We start from the raw sequence: 22,711 nt of genomic DNA on the forward strand, positions 1-22,711 counted from the left end.
GCTGCCCACACCCACTGTTTCTGTGGTCTCTTCCTGGGGCACTGATAGCTGCTGATGCTGTGTCTCTGGGCATCCCCGCACTGGGCACGTTCCATTTTGCCCTTAGCAGTGATCACAAATGTGGGTGAGAGCTGGAAAAAGTTATCACTTGTCACTTGAAAGCAGCATCGCCAGGGTCATTTCGATCCTAAGGTGATATCTTTTCTAAGGGGCCTCCCAAGAATTCCGATGGGTGCTCTTTACAGCCAGTCTTTGCTGTAAAGCAAAAAAGTCAGTGGTTCAAGAAGTCCATGGGGTGCCACCTGGCCATTGACTATTGGACGAGAGCAGCGCACAAGGTAAAGCAGAGCATTTAGCAAGTCTCCCATGCCACACAGGAGTGACACGTTCAGGGGTCAGTCTAGGGGCCTCTGAAATCCTCAGTTATTTCAGTCTCCTGCGCTCCCAGGGCTGGGGTGAGACTCTCATCACTCTGTTGGAGACAGAGGAAGGAAAAGCAGGAAACAGGACGAAACGCAACTCCAGTGGGCAGTCGCCAGCGGCGCTCATGGGCTTTGGGGGCGTAGGTGTGCGCGGCGCCGCTGAGGGGGCGGGAAGACAGGACCCCCCAAAGGATGGGAGAGATTAGGAGAAGGGGTGAAGTTCTAACACAGTCGTGGGGCGCCAGCCAACGGCGAGGGCAGCCGGCCGGTGCCGGGTCCCAGCACTTGCCCTGTTTTTGTCCAGGCGGCGCGGCGACCAGACCCGGCGGAGAGCGGGGGCGGCCCTCTCCGTCTTTGCGGTTCCTCCCCCTCTTTCCCTGCCCCCTCCCTCGGCCGCCGTCCTAAAACGCGGCGGGCGCCTTTAAGAGGGAGCTCGGTTACCCTGGGGGCGGGAGCCCCTCGGCAGAGAGCGAGGCGGCGGCGCTCTCCGCGATGCTCCTCACTTTCTGCTCCTGCTCCCGCCGCGACTGCCGCCACCCTCGCCTCCTCCTCCTCCGCCTCGAAGCGTCGTTTTCTGCAGCCGGGGAGAGAAGTGCTATGTCAGGAAAGTTCCGGGAGGGACTGGCTGGGGCCATGCTCCCCGGGCTCTCCTGCAGGCGCCCGCGCGCAGCCCTTTGTACGAGGTGAGGCGTGGGGTCCCCAGCTCCCCGGGGACAGGTAGCCGTCCGTGGGGAGCGCTTCGATTCGCCGCGGTGGGATGGGGTTGGGCGGAGTGTGAGGCGGGGGACGAGGCCGGTGAGACCGAAGTTGTGCCGGAGAAGCTTGGGTTTTCGAGAAGGTTTTTACAGCTGGACTCGAGGGATTTCGGCAGCCGGCGCCACACGGTGGGGCCCGGCCGGGACTCGGTGGCCCCGGGCCCCGCCTCGCGTCCCCTCCCGACGCCCCCTGCCCCGGCCCCTGCCCGCCCGAGCCGTGAGGCCTTCGAGGAACGCTCTCAGCTGCAGGTCGGCACTGGTTTGTCTCTGCCCGGCTCGCCCCTCGAGATGCTGCGAAGTGCTGGGAGTGAGAGGAAGGGGATGGAATCCTCCTGAACTTTTACACTGCGGGCTCCTCACTCCTTAGGGATGCGGTTTCCTGGTTTGCCCAAGTCGGAGGACTCTTTCCAGCTCCAGCAGTTCGGAGAGGTTGCCTTTTACCTGTGGGTGAGCTTTCCGCGCTGTGGTCCGTCTCTCAGCCTTGATTGGGCTTCAGCATTGTATTGATTTTAGTCCTCATTCCTCCGCCCCTTTTGGGATTTTTTTTTTTTTTTTAAGAAAAAAAAATATCCTAGAGGATTAGGGTGCTGAAATAAACAAGCACACAAAACAACAAAACCCAACAATGTATTTTTATGAAATTTACCCCCAAGGCTGACTGAAATGTTCCAAGTGATCTTTTTAGTCTTCATGAAATATTTAGTCTTGATCTTAACACTTATGAAAGGCAGGTATCCCTGTAGCAGGATGCAGTATTTTTTTTTTGATGGTGAGATGAGGTTTAAAGCATGTTTTGTTAAAGAAGGATTTTTTGTTTATTGGTGAATTTGGTTTTCATTATATCTTAAATTAAGACTCCAACTAATTTTAGGAGTAGTATTTCTAAGAATCTGAAGCAAAACCTCATATTTCTTGCATAATCCTTCTTGCTTCAGGCAGTTTTGCTCTTGGATAAGGTATGTAATAGATGTAATTATTTGATGAAACCTCATATATAAGTTCATTTATTGCCCAAATGGCTGTTTCTTTCTTCATGTATCCTGTGGGTATTTTCTCACATTGCCAGTTCTCTTCCACCCCTGTCTATCCCTGTTTCTGTCTTCTTCACTCACACTCACATCCGTTGTCACATGGAGATCACAGGTGCTGATGCCAAGTCCCTATACTTTGTGAAGTGTTGAATAGCCAGATTTTAGTGATGTAATTGATTATATCCAGATTATTTTGAAAAATAAAAATAGAATGTGGAAGCTTTAAAGAAAAGTGTCATGAAGTATTTTTAAATTCTCAGGTATATGCTTTACATGTAACTTGTGTGTGGAAAAATGTACTGCAGAAATAGGGTACAGTAGGAGACAAGTTACTTGTAGTGGGGAAGTTTTGAAAGAAAATCATTCTAGAATAAACATTAATATGATAACTTTTTGTTTGGGATATAGATTTTCATTTCTGAGCACAGTTTTGTCACTGCTGTCAAATATGGTAAAACCTTAAAAAAAGAACTCATCTCAAGCATTTTCTGAAAATTTGTAGCAAACTGAGCATTCTTGGAAAAAATTTGCTTAGAAAAAGTCACATACTTAAAACCCACACTGCAGTTACTATTTTGCCTTAAGTTTTCTGGACTCCAGGCAAGAAAATACTGCATTCAGAAAGAATTGGGGGTTCTAAGGTGGATGTAACTTATTTCCTAGAACTGTGTGGATTAATATGAGTACCTTGAGATTTGGTATACGATTTATTTGATTGAAGTGATGGTTTGATGAATAATTCTTTTTGAAACTAAATATATATTCACATATATATCACATATACATATCACAAAATGCTTATCTATCTATAGATGTGGATATTCATATATTTCTGCATCTCTTTATATCTATAAGAGGGTAAACTGTTCAGGGACTCAATAATACTCCTGTACTAAGAATGGCAGATCTAAAAGATGAGAAACTGAACATGTTTCTTGCTAGGGCTTGTCATTGATTTTAGCAATTTCATCAGTATCAGATAAGTTAAAAGATACTGTGTTTTCCAGCATGTTCTTGTTCTCACACCAGGCTTGAGCCAGGGAGCCATATTCCAGTGGTCCTAACTCCATATTTTTAAAATGGACTGAGTTATCATACAATTGGTTGATTGGATCAGGCATTTCTTTAGCTTCAGTGATTTATCTTCAATAGAGGAATCCTGGCAAAATTTAGCTTGTCAATATAGTGTTTTCTTCTTCTAATTACTTTCAAGCATTCCCTGTTGGTCTGGGACTTAGAGAGTAGACCTCAATAGCGTCAGAGATAAACCTTGGGTCAGTTTTGGTGCTCTAGTTTGTGAAATGATGTCTTGAGTATTTGATATGAGAGAGATATCCATTTATACTTGGGAAAATGATACATTTGATACAGTGCTCTAATCTCAATAAACAAAACTTTGGAATATTTCTTATCATGTTTCACAGCTGAAGCTGCTGCATCTCACATATGTATGAAAATTAGAAATGAAATGATTTTTTAGACATTTTTTTCATTTGCTGGGCATTTACCAGAAATGAGTTTATGTTTGCTGCAAGTGTCCTTTACTTTGTTGCTTGTGACAATTTTTTCTTTTTCCTTATTTTTTTTTGCTACTGTGATGTGTATCGGAGAAGGCAATGGCACCCCACTCCAGTACTCTTGCCTGGGAAATCCCATGGATGGAGGAGCCTGGTAGGCTACAGTCTATGGGGTTGGGAAGAGTCGGACACGACTGAGTGACTTCACTTTCACTTTTCACTTTCATGCACTGGAGGAGGAAATGGCAACCCACTCGAGTATTCTTGCCTGGAGAATCCCAGGGACGGGAGCCTGGTGGGTTGCTGTCTCTGGGGTTGCACAGAGTCGGACATGACTGACATGACTTAGCAGCAGTGATGTGTATATTTAGGATGAGTTCTTAGTATTTACTTGAAATGGACAGGGCTGTGTTTCACAGAGTTTATTTTGTGTCTTTTCAGCTTAAAAAATAACATTTGAAATGTTTGACTATATGTGTGAGATCACAGACTTTCAGCATGATGGGATCTTGGTCCATTATAGTTTCAGTTTCCTGGGAATTTTCTGTTTAAGGTCAGACATGGCCCTGATTTGAACTGGATGATCTACAAAATCACAGCCCTGATTTGAATGGATGATCCACAAAATAGGTACTTTTGCAACCACAAAATGTGGAGAACATTCCAAATAATTTGCAGTGTGGGTAGCCCAACATGCTTTAGTGTTTAGTTGGCTTGAGGCAGTGTGCCATGCTTGTAAAAAATGGTTTTTGAAGCTGACAGCAAGCTGTTTCATTCTTTGAGTTTGACACTTAGGATAAAGTGTCTTTTAGCCTCTGTGCCAGTAAATATGGACAGGATTGGTATTATTAATAAAAGTACTTTTGTTCCCATTTCTGTATAATAGATTCAGAAAACTTGAGCATGAAATAGCTTAATATACTAGGAAGCTCATTCCTGTTCATTCAAAATGTAATGAAGGTTTGAGAAGGTTGGATTTTAACAGAGCTTTCAAGTCCTGGGCAAAAGAGTGTATATTTACAGTTAGGAGGATCATCTAGTGGTCACTCTATTGAAATTAATAATGACACTATTATTAACAGTATTTCCTTTGAGTGATAAACCTCCCAGGCCCAACTTTGATTAAAAACATCCCCACTGTGCCAATCACCTAGCATATATATTAATTGATTCTTAATCATTTGAAACCCTCATGTGTCATTGTAGTCATAAGCTTTAGGTACCTTTGGTTTTTTACTGAAGCTTCTTGATTAACTTCTTTTCTATCAATTGATGGAGCCCAGTCTACATCATTAAAGGTGCTTTTTTTTTGGCTGTGCTGGATTTTCTATTATTAGTTGCAGTAGCTAGGTTTAGTTGCCTTGGGGCAAGTGGGATCTTAATTCTCAGACCAGGGATTGAATCTGCATCCCCTTTATTGGAAAGGGGATTCTTAATTACTGGACCACCAGGGAAGCCCCTTCATTAAAGCATTTTAAAATACGTTACACAATTTTTTTTTTTTTAACATGAAAATGTCTAAGGATTTGCTTTGGGGAGTGCAGCAGGAGTGATATGATTCAATTCTGTATTGTAGCTTATACCTTCCAAAGGAAGGCGTTTTCACCTCTTCATTTTTTTTTTTTTTTAAGCAAAAACAAATGCATAGGTAATTTTAGAGAAAGAACATTTGCAGGCATTTAAAGATGCTTGGAGTTTCAATCAAAATAAGGGTTTCAGCTCAGAGTTACCTAAGAATAAGTTAACGTCTGTACCAGGTGTTCATTACAGTTTCTGGCTGAGAGTGTCTGCTGCTGATCTAAGTTGGGATCCTGGGAAGCTATAGATTCAAAGAGAGTTGAAATGAAAAGGGGCTAATTCCAGGCATAGCATATATTGCCTTCCAGAGCAAAAAATATTTGCCTGAATGTGTACTTCTAATAAAATCAACTTTTCATCATTTTAGCTTATTTTTTCCATTTCCTCCAGGCTATAAATGAAATATGGTGTTTTCATTTTTGATTAACCTTCCACTTCTAAAATTTCACACTGTTCAGGACTAGCTTTTAAGACTCTGAGCTTGTTCCCAGCAGTACTTTCCAAATGTTTTCCCTTCTTTTGAATTATTGAGTTCTTTAATGATACATTATGAGTTTTGAATTTAAGGTTCCTCCATCTTCCTTAATAGGCCTTGGTTGAATTTACTTCTACTTAAAGGTGCAGTGATGTTGGTCACTTCTCATTTTTGTGTCTATATTTCATGTATAGTTGCTCTTGTAAGGTTTCAAATCTTTATTCTTTATTCGTATGTGTGAAAAATTTAGAAAATCCAGACAGGCCAGAAAAGGAAAAGAAGAATTACACCTATTAACATTTTGATATATATTTTATGTACATAAAGAAAAAACTTTCATTTCTTTACAATGATACTTACTATTTTGTTTCTTTTAAACTTTCATACAAAGATGAATCACATCCCATATCATAGAATGATCTTCTGTAGCATGTTTTGAATACTAAATAGTATTTTGTTCTATGAATGTGTCATATTTCATTGGAGATATGCTATAATATCAGGCAGTTTTTCCTTTTTTAAAATTGCTGATATATAGCAGTAGATATCTTAAAGCTCAGTTTTTGTATATATCTATGGTTATTCCCTTTGAGTAAAACCCTAGAAGTCGAATTTTGGGATAGGGATAGAGGACACTGATGTTTTTAATTGACCTCAAGGCATTTTATTAGTCCCAATATAAAATCTGTAGAGTTCATCATAGCTTTCCTTGATTACCTTCTACGGTCGTTTTGGTTAGTATTATATGAAAGACTCAAGTCAGATTGCATTTGAACTCAGACCTGACTGACTAGGGCTTTATCCAAGGTAAATAATGCTAGGTATAATATTTACAAAAACTCAGCTATAAAGTACAGCCTCAATACCAAACCATCCAGTAGTGCCCAGTTATAGCTATAAATGCTATTTCCACCTAAACAGGAATAGCGGTTGATAGCTTGCCCTGAGAGTTCTCTCTTATTCTTAAAAAAAAATTTTTTTTAAACATATTTGTTTGACTATGCTAGGTCTTAGCTGTCGCATGCAGGATCTTCACTATTCTTCATTGCACCATGTGGAATTTAGTTCTCTGACCAGGGATTGAACTCCAGTCCCCTATGTTGGGGGCATGGATTTTTAGCCACTGCACCACCAAGGACATCCCTCTCTTCGCTTTCAGTCTCCTTATTATATTACCATCTGAACTACTGGCCATGTACATTGATATATCCATAATTGCTGTATGGTAGAGTAATTAAATATTGTTTGCTATATATCCATCTCTAAGATTTAATGATTCTATTTTCTGCCCTTTACTGCCAACAGCTAGACTCTTAATGTCCTCTGTGTGTTTATATCTCTGTATCTGTATTTTATATATTTATCTCTTTCTTGCTCTCTGTCAATAATATAGAACTTCATCATAGCCAGAAATTACCTTTTGAAATCAGATAAGTGTCCCTCTGACTACCACAAAAACATAGTTACTCCTGGGAACAATTTAAAGGATATAAAATGGGCAAAAGCTAAGAAAAGGACTTGTGTGAAAAACTCACGGATTGATAGTTTAATGTAGACAGAAATTCTCTTCTTCATTTTTATGATAAAGTTATCTTTAGCTGTCAGACATGACCCTAATGATGGCAGAATGGCATTTGTATTTTCACGTACATTTTTCATTTTTAGAATTTAGTTCTGGCTGTAAAAAGGAAACAGAAAATAAACACACACACACACATATTTTCTGGGTCAGTTGTTCTTTTTTCAGACATTGTCTTCTCCACTGTGTGGATACCATGTCCTTTCCTCCTTTTTCTAAGTCACGCCGAGCTTCTCTGTCCCCTTTTTAGTGTTAGTTGCTCAGTGTGTCCAACTCTTTGCAGCTCCACGGATTGTAGCCTCCCATGCTTTGTGACCCCACGGACTGTAGCCTGCCAGGCTCCTTTGTCCATGGGAGTCCCCAGGCAAGAATACTGGAGTGGGTTGCCATTTCCTTTTCCAGGGGATCCTCCTGACTCAGGAATTGAACCCAGGTCTCCGGCATTGCAGGCAGTTTCTTTACCTACTGGGTGCTTACCTGTTTTAGCATTCCAGAATAAATTTTTTGTTTAGATGAGTTATTGTTATATATTGTTATTATACTCAATTTTTCCCTTTAACTCTTTGTGGTATAGATATGTGGATGCATCTTTGGTTGTAATGAACAGTTATTAATAAAAAATAAAGAGTTTGAGAATCTCAGCATTTATATTTCTTAGTACTCAGTTGCTGTGGGTTAGCTATAAAAACTTAGATACAGTGGTAAAGTGAAGTCAAATACAAAAACGACTGAAGTAATAAACTTGATTACCTTTGGGTAATTATTTCATTCATAAAACTAAGCTTTTAATATTTTCTGTGTTCCTTTTATGATATAACTTTTCTTTTGCATTCCAAGTTTTAAAACTAATTTCTCTCATCTTGCATAAGGACCCACCAGAACAGAAATGATCTCTGAGGCTCACATAACAGAATCTCATTCTGGTAAGATCTTTGCTCTTATCTGGATTCTAGGTTGGAACACAATTTTAGGAAAAGATCCTTCAGGTAACTTTTTTTTAAGCGGATAGACAGGAAGACTCACATGAAAAGCCTCATTGCATAACATAAAGCATCCATTTGCTTTGTGGCCCTTGTAGAAAGGAAATTTTCTGTTTGTCTAATATAAACTTGAGACTTGGAGTTATCACTGCATTGAATGTTGTCCCTCCCAGTGTCTATGTTAAATTCTTATTCTGTTCAGTTCTAACATAATCAATATTCTGCATATAAGAGGAGCTTTCACATTTGTTTCATTAGCCATCAGATAAACTCTATATTTGCACCATTCTAGGGCAATGGTTCTTGCCATTACGAAATCTGTATTGAGTTCACCCACATGGCGCAGCTGCAAAGAATCCGCCTGCCAGTACAGGAGGGGAAAGAGACCTGGGTTCGATCCCTGGGTGGGGAAGATCCCCTGGAGTAGGAAGTGGCAACCCACGCCAGTATTCCTGCCTGGAAAATCCCATGGACAGAGGAGCCTGGTGGGCTACCGTCTATGGGGTCGCAGAGTCGAACACAACTGAACACACATGCGCGTGTGTGTACTCATACATACATATGCACGCTCATACACCACTTTCAAATATCACTGTCATAGGCCACATCTGGTAGAAGAAATCAAATGAGAACCAGGCATGAATGAAGTATAATAAAACCAGAAGAACTCCACATAAGCATAGACAGTGATGCTTATACAGCAGTATTTAGTGTTTTTTTCTCACTTTTTTGTTTAAGAGGAAATCTAGGAATTGTAATTCTCATGATTATGTGTACAGTTGACTTTGGGTAAGTGAATTCCCTATGGTTCCTTGGTCTTAATTCCCATATGTCAGTTGAATCACCACTTTGTGAACTTGCAAAGCTTTCTGATGCTTTGGGTTTTGAATGGTGGGCCAGAGGACTTAGAATCAGGTACTTACTGACTGGCACCATCATTGGGGCGCTACCAGTGGGGAACCCAGCAACAGATAAGCATCACCACCAAACCCTAAATTCATTTTCCCTTGTGATTTTGTGATGCATGATGAGAAATTGTTCTTTCATGTTTAGAATACAGCTATTTTATCAACTTTATTTTTTTATTTCTAAAGGTTCAAGATGAGCACTCCAGATTTTCTTTAAAATTTTTCTTTGCTAAGGTATGATTTTTTTGGTAGGGAGGGAGCATAGTAGGTGTTGGGAGGTGATTTGCAGTACTTTGAATTTTGAATGACAATTATGTAACCATTCTTACTTAGATCAATGCTTCTCTATTGTTGGATACACAGCAAACTTGATTGAAAATTAAAATTTAGAAATAACAGAAATGGAAATAAGGTTGTGTTAAAGGAAATAATTATTTTATTCATGAACTCCTTCCTTTATTCATGAAAGGTATTAGTGGAGAATCCTTCAGCTATCGAGGTTTCAAGAAACATTTTCTTGAATTTAAAATTATTTGTGAACAATTTGGTTTTAGAAGATTTGGTCCTTTTTTTAGGACCACATGCATTTAGTAAAATTTTATTCTTGTAGTAAAAGCTTCCTACTTTTAGTCTTCATTTATTTTCTCTTACTTCTTACCCTGTGACCTACTTTTCTCCCACCCTTCCATCAGAAAATAAATAAAGTAGAATAAAAAATAAACTATAACTTCAAAATCAAAATATATAGGCATATCTCAGAGATATTGCAGACTTGGTTCTAGACCACTGCAATTAAGTGAATACTATTAATATAGTAAATTGAGTCATGGAATTTTTGGTTACCCAGTGCATATAAAAGTTATGTTTATGCTATTCTGTAGTCTGTTAAGTGTACAATAGCATGATGTCTAAAAAAACAATGTGCTTAACTAATTAAAAAATACTTTATTGCTAAAAAATGCTAACCATCTGAGCCTTCAGTGAGTCATAGTAGTAGCACCAAAGGTCACTGATTACAGATCACCATTACAAATATATATAATTATATAATTAAAAAATTGAAATATTGCAAAAATTACCCAAATGTGGCAGACATGAAGTGAGCAAATACTGTTGGAAAAATGGCAGCAGTAGACTTCCTTCAATTTGTAAAAGATGAAATATCTGCAAAGCGCAATGAAGCAAAGCAAAATAAAGCAAGGTAGACATAAGAGACCTGGGTTCGATCCCTGGGTTGGAAAGATCCCCTGGAGGAGGGCATGGGAACCCACTCCAGTATTCTTGCCTGGAGAATCCCATGGAGCATGGCAGGCTACAGTCCATGGGGTCTCAAAGAGTCAGAAAGGTCTGAAGCGACTTAGCACACACACACAGGCCTATACTAGTCTTCAGCCAAATACTTGTGCATTTGTGCTAGTATGTAATATCATACTATCATAGGACATAACATTAGAGAATGTTGGAAGAAAATATGGACAAATAAATGAGAAATTATATTTTCTCTGTTTTCTACTCTTGGGGTGCCCTCATTTTACAGCACAGGCAACAAGGTATAATCCAGTGGTTATTTTGTGTTTGTATGTCTATTTGGTATGAGTCAGTGTTTTCCAGAGAAATAGAACCGATATAGGTATATTTGATTTATTAAAAGGAATTGGTTCATGTGATTATGGAGACTGAGAAGTCCCATGGTTGGCCACCTGCAAGCTGGAGACACAAGAAAGCTGATGGTGTAGTTCTGAGAGCCTGAGGGGTGTTGGTGTAAGTACCAGTTGAAGGGAGATGCTTAAAGTCCCAGCTCAAACAAGCAGAATTCGAATCCCCACTTCTCGACCTTTTTGATTTATTCAGGCCTTCAATGGATTGAGTGATATCTACTCATTTTGGGGAGGGCAGTGTGCTTTCTTCAATCTAATACAAATGCCAGTTTAATCTGGAGCAACACCACAGACGCACCCAGAAATAATGTTGAATCCAAGCACCCTGTGTCCTAGTGAGGTTAACATAAAGCTAACCATCACAGTGAGTCTCCCCATTAGACTTGAGAGTTATGTAAAATAAGATATACCTGTTGTTTTTCATTGTATGCCATGCTTAATCAGAAACTGGTGGACAGCAGATGCTTAATAATGATTTCTTAAAGGAAGGGAATGAAAGTAAAGAGTATATGTTAAGTTGAAAAGTATATGTCAAGGATTTATAACATGACTAGCATGCTGAAAGACTGTCAGGTGGATGTTAAGACGTGCAAGTGAGGTGATTTTAGTTGTCATATCATGATTCTGTTGACTGTTCCTTTGTCTTTATTTGGTGGCCGCTTCAAATATTAAAACTAAAGTCTTCATAGATTTTTGAGCTCCAAAAATTTGAAGTATGACCTTTAGATTTTTCAGAATCTTCCCAAGTTAAACAAATTACTTTGATCATGGCAGTGAATCAAGGTCAAAAGAGAATTGCCATTATCTCTGAGGATGAGTCAGCTTTGCTCTTCAGCGATCCTATTTTGAAATGGCATGCCAAGAGCAGAATGATCTTTTGCTCTACGTTGTTTCTCTTGCACCATTTTCTAACTTCCCACTTAGGAAAATGTTTAGTAATTCCATATTTTCCCTCGCATTGATTATTGGAATTTACTAGGTAATAATTATGTTCTACAGGGCCAAGGGACCAAGGATTTTAGCATCTTTTTAAAGGAATACATAAAAGTAAGATTGATACTTTTGAACTGTGGTGTTGGAGAAGGCTGTTGAGAGTCCCTTGGACTGCAAGGAGATCAAACCAGTCAATCCTAAACGAAATTAGTCCTGACTATTCATTGGAAGGACTGATGCTAAAGCTGAAGCTCTAATACCTTGGCCACCTGATGTGAAGAACTGACTCATTGGAAAAGACCCTGATGCTGGGAAAGATTGAAGACAGGAAGAGAAGGTGACAACAGAGGATGAGATAGTTGGATGGCATCACCAACTTGATGGACATGAGTTTGAGCAAGCTCTGGGAGTTGGTGATAGACAGGGAAGCCTGGAGTGCTGCAGTCCATGGGGTTGCAAAGAGTTAGACATGACTGAGTGACTGAACTGAACTGAACTGATAAAAGTAAGATATATATTAATATTTGATTGTTATATATACAAGTATATACTCAAGAGGTTATTTGAAGTATCTGGTGATTCATTAAGGTGTTCCAGGTCCACATTCTGTGACATTTCTATTATACCATCAGAGAAATTGGTCTAATTGATGCCGAAGTGTGTGGGATACTAAGGTGGTGGGGATAGGGAATCTTAAAACACTCTTCTTATATACCAAGAGATGATGCTTGGAGGAGACCGTAATGTGAGTGTAAAGAGGAGACCATAGTGTAAGTGTATATGTCCCCTATTTGTTTTTGATAGCATGTCCATGAGTCTCCAACAAGTAGCACACTACCCGGCACACGGTTGATGCCCTAAACATTTTTGTTGAATTGGGTTGGCTGCACCTCTCAGGGGTAGTCATAGTCAGCAACAACAAGTGTTCTGAAGAACAAGAAAGCCATACTGTAGTTGCATCTGGCGCTAGAGGTACTGGGCATGGTGGTAGTGGACTGTTGCTGGGTGTAGGAAGGAATATACAGACTTCGACCAGATTTGAAGCAATGACAGAAAAACTGTATCTCTTTTGTTCTGAAAAGAGACTTTGAAGGTCACTTCTCTGAAATAAATGAGGCAGAAGCTGGAGTGAAGAAGGTCAGAGGAAGAGAACCAAAGATATTGTGTCAAAATCACAGTATAGAATCTTGAGGTGAAAAATGAGTTTAAATTCAGTTTTCATGACATATGGTTGACTTTCCTGGTGGCTCAGGTGGTAAGAAATCTGCCTGAAATGCAGGAGACCTGGGTTTGATCGCTGGGTAGGGAAGATCCTCTGCAGAAGGGAATGGCAACCCACTCCAGTATTCCTTCCTGGGAAATTCCGTGGATAGAGGAGCTTGGGAGGCTACAGTCCAATGGGGTCAGAGTCAGACACAACTGAGCAACTAACACTTTATCATATGGAAAATAGTCATTTCCGAGGGTGAGGGATAGAATGCTCTGTGTCACTGAAGTGCTGGTGTTGGGGAGAACTTGGTTTTCTTTTCTGAGTAGAACTGCCAGCTTGTAAGTACTGGGAACTGACAGTGTGCCACTTCTTTACATGTGCTGTTTCATTTAACAAGGCCCCACTGCAGCTTTAGCAACTAAGGTACCCCTTGGTCATTTTTCTGAGGAGGATCTGAGAAAATGAGAGAGTAAGTAACCTGCCCAATGACACATAGCAAGTAAGCAGTAACCAGGCACTCTGACCCCTGCTGCGATGGACACAATGGGCATCTGGAGGAAGGACTTGAAAGTACTCAATAAAAACTTATTTTTACCCTGAGTTTTAATTCCCTCCAAAGGACATGTCAGAATCATATGTTGTTAAGAGAAGTGGAGAAGCGAGAGCAGCATTTTTAGAAGAAATATTTATGATGGTGGAAACATTTAGTTTTAATTAGATAACTTAAGGCCTTGGAAACTTTCGTTGTGCTGTGTAACTATTAAAGAAAAATTAAATGTCGAATCCTCATATAGATAGTTGTGTAGGGTCAGATGGGTTATAGAGTTGCTTAAGGAAACAGTTTTAAAAAGTGGAGTGGCAAGCTGAACTGTAACCAGAAATTCAGGTGACTGTAAAGCTGGATTAAAAAAATAAAGCTTTTGTGGAATATCATGAAAGCAAACGATAATTAGCAGCTTTTAAAAATTTCATTGATTCCCAAGAGATGTTTGTAGGAACCAGAAAAGTGATCTAGAGAGTAATGTGAAAAGATAGGCACTGTTTTTTGAATTAGTAGGTAATATTGGAAGAAATATGGGGTACTTTTAAAAGTAGTGATGATAGATTACCATATTTAAATTTTGCACATTGAAGAATAACAAAATTCTGTTCTTCTCATGTTTCTTATGCCCGTTACTGATCAGAGTACATTTCTTGCATAATAAAAGTACACTTGACCAAAGGATGAGGGACATTCTAAAAACTTTTACTTTTTATTGATGTATAGATTTACAATGTTGGTGTATTGATTTACAATGTCGTGTTAATTTCTGCTATACAGCAGAGTGATTCAGTTATACGTATATATACATTCTTTTTCATGTGTTTTCCATTATAGTTTATCACAGGATATTGACTATAATTCCTGTGCTATACAGTAGAACCTTGTTGTTTATCCATCCTACGTATAATAGTTTGCATCTGCTAACCTCAAACTCTCCATCCATCCCTATCCTGCTACCCACTCTCCTCCTTGGCAACCACAAGTATGTTCTCTATGTGTGTGAGTCTGTTTCTATTTCATAAATAAGTTCATTTGAGTAATATTTCAGATTCTACATATAGTGACGTCCTATGGTATTTGTCTGTCTCTGATTTACTTCACTTAGATGATCATCTCTAGGTCCTTTCATGTTGCTGCAAATTGCATTATTTCATTCTTTTTTATGGCTGAGTAGTATTCCATTGTGTATATGTATCACATCTTCTATATCTGTTCCTCTGTTGATGGACATTTCGATTGTTTTAATGCCTTGACTACTTTGAATAGTACTGTTATGAACATATGGGTGTGTGTATGTTTTTGAATTAGACTTTTGTCCAGGTATCTGCCCAGCAGGGGTATTGCTGGATCATATGGTGATTCTATTTTGAGCTTTTTGGGGAGCCTCTGTACTGTTTTCTCTAGTGGCTGCACCAACTTACATTCCCACCAACAATGTAGGAGGGTCTATAAAGGATAAGGAACATTTGAGTAGCTCTTCTTGTCACCATTTTGCAAATTTTTAAACACCGTCTTCTATTCTACGCATGAACAGTAGGCATGTTGAGACAGGCAGGCGAATGCTTATTTTGCTTCCTTACTGTTAACACATAAGGAGTAGAGGTTTTTTTTTTCAAAGGAATGTCTTGTCAATGTATGGCAAAGCCAATACAGAATTGTAAAGTAAAAGAAAAAATAAATAAATATAATAAAAAAAAACCAAAGGAATGTCTTACCATTAAACAGAAATGTATTGTATGTCATGTATTTAGAATACAAGAAAATATTCTTCAAGGAGTAATCTTGAATGCAAGAAAACTACTCATTTTACAAGATTTAGAAAATAAAGAAGAGTAAAAAAAAGTGTAAATCACTGATATCACCGATGCTCTTGTTGGTCAGAAATATTTGTTCATATTTTGATATTTCCTTCTAATTCCTTTTAAGAACTTTAAAAATATATCAAGAGCATACAGTATATATGGCTTCATCGTCTGTTTTCTTTACTCAATCTGCTCACATAATATTTTCTTCTATCTTTATTAAACACTGTTCAAATACAGCTTTAATGGCTACATAGCATTCTGTTATAAAAATCGCATAATTAACTCAATCTGTTTCCTTAATGTGAACCTTTAGATGAGTTTCATTTTACTCTGTACATGAATTTTTCACAGCCTTATTAGATTTATTTAACATATCATAAAATTCAGTCATTTCAAGTTGATAGTTGTTTACTGGTATTTGATAATTTTACCAAGTGGTGCATCTGTTATCATAATCAGTTTTAGAACATTTTCTCCCCCACCCAGTGAGATTCCTCATGTCCATTTGTAGTTAATTCTTCATCTTAACCCTGGTTCCAAGTGACCACTGATGTACTTTCTGTCTCTCTGATTGTCTTTTCTAAGCATTTCATCTAAGTCTAATTATGCAATACATGGTTTCTTGTGACTGATTTCTTTTTCTTACCATATTTTTAAGGTTCATCCATGACATAGCATGTATTAGTACATTGTTACTTCTTATTGCTGGACGTATTTCATTGAAGGGATATACAGACACACCTTGTTTTATTGTATTTCACTCTATTAAGCTTCACACATTGTGTTTTTTACTTTTTTTTTAAAATAAATTGAAGGTGTGTGGCAACGCTGTGTTATCAGATGATGGTTAGCACTTTTTGGCCATAAAGTAGTTTTTAGTTAATATATGTACATTGTGTTTTAGACATAATGCTCTTGCACACTTAATAGACTATCCTATAGTGTAAACATAACTTTTATATGCACTAGGAAACCAGAAGGTTTGTGTGACTCTCTTTCCTGTGATACTTGCTAAAATTTATTGTGGTAGTCTGGAACCAAACCCACAGTATCTCTGGGGTATGCCTCTAATGCATTCTGTGTATCCATTCACCAGTTGATAGACATCTAGGTTGTTCCTAGCTTTGTGCTATAAAGAATAATAATGCTGTGATCATTGACGTGCAGGTCTTTGTGTAGACACACATTTTTGTTTCTCTTGGGTCAGTACTTAAAAGTGGAATTGCTGAGTTCTGTAGGAGTGTTATTTTTTTAACTATTTGAGAAACTGCCAACTGTTTTGTTCCATACTTTTACATTCCCACTAGGAATATATAAGGGTTCTTATTTATCCAAATCCTCACTAATGTTTGTTGTTGTCTGTCTTATTTATTACAGCCATTCTATTGGTTGTTAATATCTTAATGTGGTTTTTAATATGCATTTCCCTAACGGCAATGGTGTTGAACATTTTTTCATGTGCTTATTAGGTATTTGTATATCTTCTTTGTTGTAATATTCTATTCATATTTTTGTCCAATTATCAGTTTAGTTTAAATGCTTTTAAGTTGTAACTGTTCTTTGCAAATTCTAGGTACAGGTATTTTATTTGATATGTTTTTGCAAATACTTTGAGTCTGTTTCTTGGTTTTTAAAATTCTTAATTATGTCATCTGAAATGCAAAAAATTGAATTTTTATGAAGTTCACATTGTTAACTTATTCTTTTGGTGTCACGTGTATGAATTATTTGCCTAACCCAAGGTCTGGAAGATTTTATATATATTTCATTACCTAAACTTTTAAAGGACATTTAAAAATACTTCTAAAGAATGGATCCTGAGAAGTACAAGTTTTAGAAACTTTTAGTAGTCAGCCTTTCGTATTTGCAGTTTCTGCATCTATAGATTCAATGATCTGTGGATTGAAAAGAACTGAAAAAAATTTCAGAAAGTTCCAAAGAGCAAAACTTGAATTTGCATGCACTTGCAACTATTTATATAGCATTTATATTGTGTTAGGTATCATTTAAGTGTAATATAAGATATAATATAAGTAATTGAGAGGTGATTTAAAATATATGGGAGGATATGCATATCTTAATTGCAAATACTGTGCCATTTTATATAGAGGAGTTGAGCATTTGCAGATTTTGGTATCCATGGGCGGTCCTGGAACCAATTCCCCACAGATCCTGAGAGATGACGATATGTATTTTTAAAATTTTTGTTTATTTATTTATTTATCTTTGGCTGTGCTGGGTCTTCATTGCCACATGTGGGCTTTTTCTAGTTGTAGTGGTTGGGAGATACTCTCTGGTTGTGGTGCATGGGCTTCTCATTGCAGTGTGGATGATTGTACATTTTTAATACCATTTTTTGAAGTATTGCATACAACAGGAAGATAGACAAGTCATAAGGGCAAAGCTCAGTGAAATTTGAAAAAATAAATCCGTGTATGTAACTCCCACATGGATCAAGAGAAAATGTTGCTAGCTTCTCAGGAACCTCTCAGAACTTCCTATAAACTCCTTCCCAGTCATTACTTGTACTCTTCCCCAAAGTTAATCAATGGTTAGTAATGCCATAAATTAATTTTGCCTTTTTTGAATTTTATTTAAATGGAATGATATTGTGTATACATTTTTGTGTCTTTTGCTTAATATTTTATTGATGAGATTCACTGATGTGGTTTGTTGCAGTGGTTTGCTCATTTTCGTGGCTGTATAGTATTTCATTTATGAATACATCACATTTATTTATTAGTTCTGCTATTGATGTTCTGTTTTTGGATATTTTTACTAGTGCTGCTAGCAAATCCCAGGGACAGGGGAGCCTGGTGGGCTGCCGTCTTATGGGGTTGTACAGAGTCGGACATGACTGAAGCGACTTAGCAGCAGCAGCAGCAGCAAAATACTTGTCCTTGATTTTTGGTGCACAAATGTGAGCTTTTCTGTTCAGTGTATACTCAAGGGTGGGATTACTAGGTTATGGAGCAGGCCTAACTACAAACTTACTATAAATGACAAGCTGTTTTCTATAGCGAGGTACATTCTATCCCAGCATCAGTGTTTGAAAGTTTTGTTTGTACCACATCCTGACCAAAACTTGCTGATTTTTTGTCTTTTTAATTGTAGCCATTCTGTTGGATTTGTGTCTTGCTGTGGTTTTCATTTGCATTTTTCTGATGAGTAATGAGGAGGAGCACCTTTACTTTGTGTGTATGAGTGTGTGTGTGGCTATTTGGATATCTTCCTTTGTGAAGTTTTTGTTCCAATTCTTTTGCTCATCTTTAAACTGGGTTTATTTATTTCTACTATATTTGTCCATATGAGTCCTTTGTCAGTTATATGATTGCAAGTGTTTTCTGTTTTTTGGCTTACCTTTACTTTCTTTTGGTCAGCTTTTCAGTCTTTCCTTTAGAGCTAGTGCTTTTGGGGTCTTATTTGTGTTTTCAAAATAAACTTGATATGGAAACTTCGTTAAGATTGAGAAACTTAAACTTGAGCTGACTAGAAGCTGGTGTTTGGTGCTATGAGCGCCCTCCAGTTGCCTGTGTGTGCCTCTTCCATGGCTGAAGTCCTGCAGAAGTCTTTTCTCTCACCCTCCCTGGCCCTGAGCTCAACTTCCAGCCCCTTGAGACTGATATGGACTCTGTTGTGCTCAGTTTCTCAGCCTCCCAGCTGGCTCTCTTACTCAACTTTAAGCTTCTCAACTGTTTTTAAGCCTTTCAGCTGCCAGTTTTCAGGCTCTCAGCTTCTTGCTGCCTTGAGAAAACCTCTGAGCTGGCATTTTAGAATTGGCCCATGCCTCCAGGGAAAAAGTATCTTTGAGTGCCGAGGTATCTCACTTTTCCATACTTACTTCTCTATAAGATCTAGGCCTCTCAAGTTATCCCTCCTTTGGTAGCTCTTAGATGACCTCAAAGAGGTTTAAAAAAATTATTCAGGCTCTTTTGGTTGTTTTTGTTTGGTGCATTGGTCTGCCACAGCTTGTTTTTCTTTGCCAGGACAGGAAGTCTCTAGGAGGTTTTTTTTAATTGAAGTATAGTTGATTTACAATGTTGTACCAACCCAGAAATGTTTTTTTAAGGCTGTTGATAAGCTTGTTGAATTATAGTACAGCTACATTTCCATTGATGGAGTATTACTTTGTCAGAATTATTTTCCTCTTTTTTAAACCTCTGAAAATTTGCTAAGCAAAAAAAACTTGAAATTTTTATTAAAATTTTTCTTTTTCTTTTTATTCTAATGAGACTGAACATTGTTTCAAAAAATGATTGGTCTTTTGCATCTTCCATTTATGCTTTACTTATTCATTGCCATGGTTTTTCATTGATTTTTAAGAACTATGTAATGATGCTTATATTAATAAATAATAATTTGTGAACTGAAGGTAAAGAATTATTACCTTAGTGAATTTAAAAATAATTGGCATTTCCCTTGGTCTTTATAATGTTTCCAGACTTTTGAAGGCAGGGGTTGTGTCTCTTCATTTGTGTTCTTTTTGGGTATCTGTTAAGTGGAATAGTCCAGGTTATCATGAAGCAGATTGCAGTAAAAAATAATGCAGAGATAGGATTAAGAAGCTCTTGAAGATTGTTCCCTATGTTCACTGTGAAAATTTTCTTTGGTTATTGATTTATGTTATTTCCTTTAGGAGCATGGCCTCAAGTCTTATTCCATTTTTGAGTCATTATCTTCTCTCTTGTATTGCTTCACATCACTAATGTAGGATCAAACTCTCCTTTGGGCTGTCTGTCCCACATTTATTAGGGACAAATATCTGCCTCATAAATCTCCACAAATGTAAAAGAGGAATTATGTCTCGCCTTCCTCACATGAAACTGAATTAATGTCATTCCTAGAAGTAGCATATAAGTGCTGAATGGCAACCTTGCCAGTTGCATTTTAAAGGGGTAAGAATCGAATTGTCAGTCTATGTCCGATGCAGGATATGGCACGCTTGCAGCTGGTACGCGGGGATGACCCAGAGAGATGTTGTGGGGAGGGGACTGGGAGGGGGGTTCATGTTTGGGAACGCATGTACACCCGTGGTAGATTCATGTCACTGTATGGCAAAACCAATACAGAATTGTAAAGTAAAAAAAAAAAAAAAAAGACAGTTTTAGACTGACTGCAGAGCTCTAAAGCATGCATGTAAAATTTTTAAAAATCTAAAGCATTCTTCATTCACACTGTAACCCAGTGTTTGGATTTTAAGAAATCATCCAGACAGTTTAATTTTTACTCACATTATAAGAATAGTGTCTGAAGATGAGGGATAGTGGAATTTTCCTTATCATATTAGGCATACTTTGTCTCTCTTATTGTGGAAATATAATTTGGCTCCTAGAAATGTCCTTGTTTTAGTCACTGCCCTACCTTCTTTTTTTGGCCATTTCATCAACTCTGTGTAAACTATAATATTTGCTCTCATGCTGCTGCCTATGGCCCTTGGGGAATGGTATCTGAAGAAGAATTGGAGTCTGTGGGGAAGGCTGGTGTAAAAATAAAATCCTCAAGGTGTCAGACCTAGGATGTGGGCCAGATCTAGGGACAGCATTTTTAACATCACAGATTGCTGTATTAAAGGGAACAAGCGAACCTCTCTCTTCTCCAGGTGATGAGGAGGGCAGCGAAGCATTTTGAAAAGAGTAGGGACTTTGGATCCAGGCTGCCCTGGGTTCCAATTCTAGCTGTCCCACCAGCCCTGTGATTAGAGACAAGTCACACTCTGAGCCTCGGTTTACTTGTCTTCATTTGTCAGGAATAGTAATAATAATATGCGAAAGTCTGGTACTTGGTGGGTGTTTAAGAAATGGGAGATAATGATTACATTTTTAAATTTTCTCTCTTATTCTGATATAAGACTTTTCCCCCTCCCTTCATGATAATGATTCATGGACTAGAGCCAGGTTACCTAGGTGCTAATCGTAGCTCTGCAGTTTATTCACTGTGTGACCTTGGGAAACCTACGTACTTTGTAGCTCAGCCTCCTCATCTATACAGGAGGATGGTTTTGACGCCCACCTCCTAAATTTGTTACAGACACTAACATTTGTAAGGTACCAGAATGGTGTCTGGCTAATGTGTAACCACTAGGTAAGAATTTGGTATAAAAAAGTAAACACTCAAAACTGTCATGAATTGGTTATTAGTATTAATAGAAGCAATAGGATTGGGGTTAGGTCTGGGGCACCATTATTGTGTGATAAGTGATCGCCCGCAGGTAAGAAAAGTAGACTCACAGGAGTTCGATGAGATAAAAGCTGGCGACTCTGAAGCTGTCCCAAGTTCAGATGGCTGATGCTCTCCAGTAGGAACATCAGAGTGGTGGAGATGTTTGCTTTTAGTTCATTCTAATGAAAATCTGCAGGGATGTGTCACAAGAATGGTTTCTGCTAGGAAAGAGACCTAAAGGAACGGGAACATGACTCAGGCAGAAAATACTTCCATGCCACACTCAGCTGACACTGGCACTCCATGATGCCAGATAGCATCTCCTTCTGTTGGTAAATATATATATTTATATGTATATAAATAGTATGTTTCATGTATAAAATTGGTGGTTGAACAAATCTAAGGATTATTTTCTGAGTACCATTGAATGTCATACCCATAAATTTTTTTTTCATTTGCTTTGAATTAGCATAAATAATACCAGCATTGTCGTTTTTGTTGAATTTTTATAATAATTTTCTTTTATATCCTACATTTCAGGTAGTGTGAGTCTTCACCTAAGGATTTGTTTTAATACAAGTTGAGTTATCTGGTAGACTCATATAGATGTTTATATGTTGCTGTCTTTCACAGTTCACCCTTATGTTAAAAAAACAAAAACCCATAGGTACTGCTCAAAGAGACATCAAAGAATTTAAAAGACATTTTAAAGGTGGAAACAAACTTGTAGGGGAGACCCAAGAATGTGTCCATGTCTCTAAAATGAGATATGGAATGCTTTTTATGGCAGAGTGATCTTTCTCTGCATCTCAAACATCAGAGCGTTTTTTGTTGTTTGTTTAAAGAGAAAGAATAAAAACAGATGGGCTCAGTAATTTCTTAGCATCAACACTGAGGCTACTTTTATGACTGGGAATTTTTGGAAAGTTCACCACCTCTTGTTTTCTGCAGATTTCCATTGCCCTTAGTACAGATTTTAAGTTAAGAGTTAAGATTCACAGAATGGTCTCTTTGCAGTAAACGGAAGAGGAAAAATGAAAAGCTAAGCTGTGATCCACACGTGTTGTTATGCCCAGAGTCCGAGTCTCCAAAACTGAGAGAATAAGACAACCACAGCAATGCAAACGCAAAAAGGGAATTTATTGCTAGCTCGAGCC

At 38.3% G+C, this 22,711-nt stretch overlaps 1 protein-coding gene across 1 annotated transcript in view; it reads left to right on the forward strand.

Annotated features, from left to right (window-relative positions):
• Positions 1 to 983: 983 nt before the first annotated feature.
• GPR63 (G protein-coupled receptor 63) overlaps positions 984 to 22,711 on the forward strand; it is a 54,087-nt gene continuing 32,359 nt past the window's right edge. The window contains exon 1 of the mRNA XM_040239148.1: positions 984 to 1,105. The gene's annotated coding sequence lies outside the window, so the exon portion shown is untranslated. The remainder of the gene's footprint in view (positions 1,106 to 22,711) is intronic.

The sequence above is a fragment of the Oryx dammah genome, unplaced genomic scaffold (assembly GCF_014754425.2).
Source record: "Oryx dammah isolate SB20612 unplaced genomic scaffold, SCBI_Odam_1.1 HiC_scaffold_4, whole genome shotgun sequence".
NCBI classification, from domain to species: domain Eukaryota; kingdom Metazoa; phylum Chordata; class Mammalia; order Artiodactyla; family Bovidae; genus Oryx; species Oryx dammah.